This window comes from Pristiophorus japonicus, unplaced genomic scaffold (assembly GCF_044704955.1).
Source record: "Pristiophorus japonicus isolate sPriJap1 unplaced genomic scaffold, sPriJap1.hap1 HAP1_SCAFFOLD_33, whole genome shotgun sequence".
NCBI classification, from domain to species: Eukaryota; Metazoa; Chordata; class Chondrichthyes; family Pristiophoridae; genus Pristiophorus; species Pristiophorus japonicus.
Genome location: NW_027253106.1, coordinates 1,233,770 through 1,239,036, shown reverse-complemented (window position 1 = coordinate 1,239,036; position 5,267 = coordinate 1,233,770). Strand labels below are relative to the sequence as shown.

At 42.4% G+C, this 5,267-nt stretch overlaps 1 non-coding gene across 1 annotated transcript; it reads left to right on the top strand.

The window, feature by feature from the left end:
* The first annotated feature begins 363 nt into the window (after window positions 1–363).
* Window positions 364–451, top strand: trnap-agg (transfer RNA proline (anticodon AGG)). Its single transcript is given in 2 exon segments — window positions 364–399; window positions 416–451. It is a non-coding gene; the product is annotated as a tRNA-Pro (tRNA).
* The last annotated feature ends 4,816 nt before the right edge of the window (window positions 452–5,267 follow it).

Here is a 5,267-nt window from a genome sequence, read left to right as displayed (position 1 = left end):
GAAAAAGTAGGGGATGGATGTCTGACGTTGCAGTAAATAGGCGATAAGGTGACTGAAAAGTTCAGGCAATGGACTGCTGATCCAGTATGCCCTCAACTTCGTCGTTATTGTGTTAAACCGTTTCCACTCGTTTTTTTTGGCCAATCACATTTAACCTCATTGCAAATTCACCTTTTACTGACAAGGATGCAGCTCATTGGTGAAGTAATGTCTCAAAGAATAATCTATTCATCAAAGGGAAAACATCAGCTGGACAATGGAGAGAGAGACTCATGAGATAGGTCTCTGAGAGTCAGCACAGGCACGATGGGCCGAATAGCAAACGAACGTCAGAATCTGAGAGCTAGATTCCTTACTGTCGGCGGCTCGTTGGTCTAGGGGTATGATTCTCGCTTAGGGGTTCTAATAATTGAAATGCGAGAGGTCCCGGGTTCAAATCCTGGACGAGCCCTGACAACTTTTAGTCAAAAAAACACTTCTCAGCCGGTCGACATGTTTCAAATCAAAACGTTTGATTGCGCGCCTTTGTTCACACAGCCTCCAAAAATCCTGGAGATTCCCAGGAGCAAAGTGAAACTCACCGAACTGAGTAAAGTTCATGCATCTCAGATGTACTCGGCTCTGTGTCTCATTGGACAACCTAAACCCGTGTTTGATTCTTGCCAATTCTTGATCAGTCCATCTTCCGTTCTGCACGCATGAGCTCACCTCCATTGGGATATGGATACATTCAGCGTCAATCTCAACTTCAACGTGAAACAGACTCTGCCCTGAATATGAGTGCGTCCTGTTTCTCTAGCGCTGAAAAGGTGGGAGAAGCTGGCTTTGGATTTAGTCCCTTGGCTGCCGAATTTGAACCGTACAGGAAATCAATCCGGAGTGGGCAAGCTGCCTCGTCTGATTAAAAGGCGTTCAGACCCTACATTCCAGGAATGTTATAGTGTTCTGGCCTCAACATTCGATTCAACGTCTCGGATCATTAGCCACGCTCATTGTCTGCTAATGGTTCTGCTGTTCCCACTAACACCTCCTCTGGTCCATCCTTTGTTACTGTATTGCCCGCTTACCACCCACTTTGCCTTTTCGCATTGTGCCATTTATTATTCAATCACTCCTACGCTCCACTGTATCACAGGCATTCCCTTTTGTCCTTCCTCGCTGCCTATTTATTTCCAGGCGCTATTTTCGTGGAAAAAATCTGTAAACTTTACATTTTTCTTAAAATATCGGAATGATCATCTGACTGAACGTGAGCCCGGGTTCTTCATCCACAGAATGTTCACGACCAGCTGAGTTTTACAGAATTCTTTGTTTTTGTTCACTGTGTTTCTGTATCGCTTTTAAGGTGATGTCCTGTCTGTCCGAGGTCATTCTCTGTCTCTCCAAAATGGTTGCTATCAGTATCGGATCATTATGTATCTGTTTAAAAGGAATGTGCTGCCTGTCCCGGATTTTAAATTACAAATTTCAAAAACTGCCTTTGGAGGTTGCAGGAATTTTGGTTTGTTGGTGTGTTTGTGTAGCGAGGGAGTGTGTGCAAACGTGCTGCGCGATCTTACTGTGCATTTCATGTCATGGGAGAAAACATGCATTACATGCAACTTGAAGCCACACTGATTTGATTGAACACGCATTCGAGGACTGCCTAACAGGAGAAGAATCTGCTGTGGGATTTTGCTGTTCCACATCTGAAAGAAGCCAAATTATATAAGTTAGAAACATAGCGATTTTAGCGAGTGCTTGCGGATGGGCTTTATGACATGATGAGCTCTTTCCCCCTTATTTTCAAATACAAATCAAATCAAGACAAGACAAGACATGACTGACTGACTGACTTTGTTTTTATAGATATATATATAAATATTAATGTATTCGTATATTTACAAACAATCCCTACTTTTTAACTTTCAAAATAAATGTGCCTTTTCTGTTCTGCCAGCACTGGGCTCTATTACATTTGAGCTCTTTCACAGCACACGCAGCTGCTGTCAGATCCAGCAGAAAGGCACTAGCGACTTTAAAAGATCGCCTTTGTTCCCCATATCTTCGCTCGTGGCTTGTCTTGCACCATGGGCTTACTTGTTTGTGTATTTACTGACTGCACGCCCTGATTTCCAGTGGATTTCATGCAGTCGCACAGCCTTCGTTCAATCAAAAATATATAGATTAAGAAATAATTATTTATTTATTTAAATCAAACTAAATTCAATTTTTTGCAATAAAACTGTAAATTTATTTATTTTCTTATTGTGATAAATATATATATGTTTCAAATTGTCTCTTTGTCTGGGTTGGTTTTACTTCCCTCCCTCCTTCGTGCCTGTCAATCACCTGTGGCTTCAAAAACCTTCTCAGCCCCTCCTGCTCCTGTGATCCGCGCTCACTCACGCACAGCACAATTGCCTTCAGGAATAATAGAAATCCCACTTTAATCTTTTGAAAGGGAAGTGCTGTCGGTGAAGGCCCATTCTACAGCTGTGTAAGATGGATGTGCTTCCTGTCCTGGATCATTCGGTGTCTGTTCAAACGGGATGGTTGTCAGTTCCGGTTCATCAACTGCCCCTTTAAGACGTATTTTCTCATTAACGGAATCATCCTGTATATTTTAAAAGAAGTGTGATTTCAGTTGCGATAACCGATTGTTAAACTGTTGCGTATCAAGCAACATTGAGGTTGCCTGTGTCCGTGCACATCCATATCGCAGCGCAACGGTTCATTACTCAAAATATGCCCATATTTTCATAAATCCACTCCTTGAAAGATCCCTTGTCCCAAATTTGCTCTCAGTATAAAAATACAACAAATTTCATGCCAGTAGCAGCATCCGCGTGGCCTAATGGATAAGTCGTTTGACTTCGATTGTAACAGTGATGTTATCAAAAGATTGCAGGTTCGAGTCCTGCCGCGGTCAGCTAACTTGCCGGTGAAACTTTACATTCTTTATTTTGATTCTTCCTCAAAACCAACCATCTCGTGCAGTCACTCACCGAAAGTAAAGGAAGGCTGTTTGCTTTAAAAAGCTCATGGCACATTTTCATCACTGTCGATCTGGTTGCACGGGCAAAACAAGCGGTGAAGTAGACTTTCGTGCACATTATTTCTGTTTGAATGGAAAAAGTAGTGGATGGATGTCTGACGTTGCAGTAATTAGGAGATAAGGTGACTGAGTAGTTCAGGCAATGGACTGCTGATCCAGTATGCCCTCAACTTCGTCGTTATTGTGTTAAACCGTTTCCACTCGTTTTTTTTCGGTAATCACATTTAACCTCATTTCCAAATTCACCTTTTACTGACAAGGATGCAGCTCGTTGGTGAAGTAATGTCTCAAAGAATAATCTATTCATCAAAGGAAAAACATTAGCAGGACTATGGAGAGGGAGACTCATGAGATCGGTCTCAGAGAGTCAGCACAGGCACGATGGGCCGAATAGCAAACGAACGTCAGAATCTGAGAGCTAGATCCCTTACTGTCGGCGGCTCGTTGGTCTAGGGGGATGATTCTCGCTTCGGGGTTCTAATAATTGAAATGCGAGTGATCCCGGGTTCAAATCCCGGACGAGCCCTGACAACTTTTAGTCAAAAAAACACTTCTCAGCCGGTGGACATGTTTCAAATTAAAACGTTTGATTGCCCGTCGTTGTTCACACAGCGTCCAAAAATCCTGGAGATTCCCAGGAGCAAAGTGAAACTCACCGAACTGAGTCAAGTTCATGTATCTCAGATGTAATAGGCTCTGTGTCTCAATGGACAACCGAAACCCGTGTTTGATTCTGGGCAATACTTGATCAGTCCATCTTCCTTTATGCACGCATGAGCTCACCTCCATTGGGATATGGATACATTCAGCGTCAATCTCAACTTCTCTAGCGCTGAAAAGATGGGAGAAGCTGGCTTTGGATTTAGTCCCTTGGCTGCCGAATTTAAACCGTACAGGAAATCAATCCGGGGTGGGCAAGCTGCCTGGTCTGATTAAAAGGCGTTCAGACCCTACATTCCAGGCATGTTATAGTGTTCTGGCCTCAACATTCGGTTCGACGTATCGGATCATGAGCACCGCTCCCATTGTCTGCTAATGGTTCTGCAGTTCCCAATAACACCTCCTCTGGTCCATCCTTTGTTACTGTATTGCCCGCTTACCACCCACTTTGCCTTTTCGCATTGTGCCATTTATTATTCAATCACTCCTGCGCTCCACTGTATCACAGACATTTTGTCCTTCCTCGCTGCCTATTTATTTCCAGGCGCTATTTTCGTGGAAAAAATCTGTAATCTTTACATTTTTCTTAAAATATCGGAATGATCATCTGACTGAACGTGAGCCCGGGATCTTCATCCACAGAATGTACACGACCAGCTGAGTTTTACAGAATTCTTTGTTTTTTACACTGTGTTTCTGTATCCCTTTTAAGGTGATGTGCTCGTCTGTCCTGGGACATTCTCTGTCTCTCCAAAATGGTTGCTATCAGTATCGGATCATTATGTATCTGTTTAAAAGGAATGTGCTGTCTGTCCCGGATTTTAAATTACAAATTTCAAAAACTGCCTTTGGAGGTTGCAGGAATTTTAGTTTGTTGGTGTGTTTGTGTAGCGAGGGAGTGTGTGCAAACATGCTGCGCGATCTTACTGTGCATTTCATGTCATGGGAGAAAAAATGCATTGCATGCAACTTGAAGCCACACTGATTTGATTGAACACGCATTCGAAAACTGCCTGACAGGAGAAGAATCTGCTGTGGGATTTTGCTGTTCCACATCTGAAAGAAGGCAAGTTATATAAGTTAGAAACATAGCGATTTGAGCGAGAGCTTGCGGAAGGGCTTTGTGACATGATGAGCTCTTTCCCCCTTATTTTCAAATACAAATCAAATCAAGACAAGACAAGACATGACTGACTGACTGACTTTGTTTATATAAATATATGTATAAATATTTATGTATACGTATATTTACAAACAATCCGTACTTTTTAACTTTCACAATAAATGTGCCTTTTCTGTTCTGCCAGCACTGGTGTCTATTACATTTGAGCTCTTTCACAGCACATGCAGCTGCTGTCAGATCAAGCAGAAAGGCACTCGCGACTTTAAAAGATCGCCTTTGTTCCCCATATCTTCCCTCGTGGCTTGTCTTACACCATGGGCTTACTGTGTTTGGGTATTTACTGACTGCACGCTCTGATTTCCAGTGGATTTCATGCAGTCGCACAGCCTTCGTTCAATCCAAAATATATAGATTAAGAAAAAATATTTATTTATTTAAATCAAACCA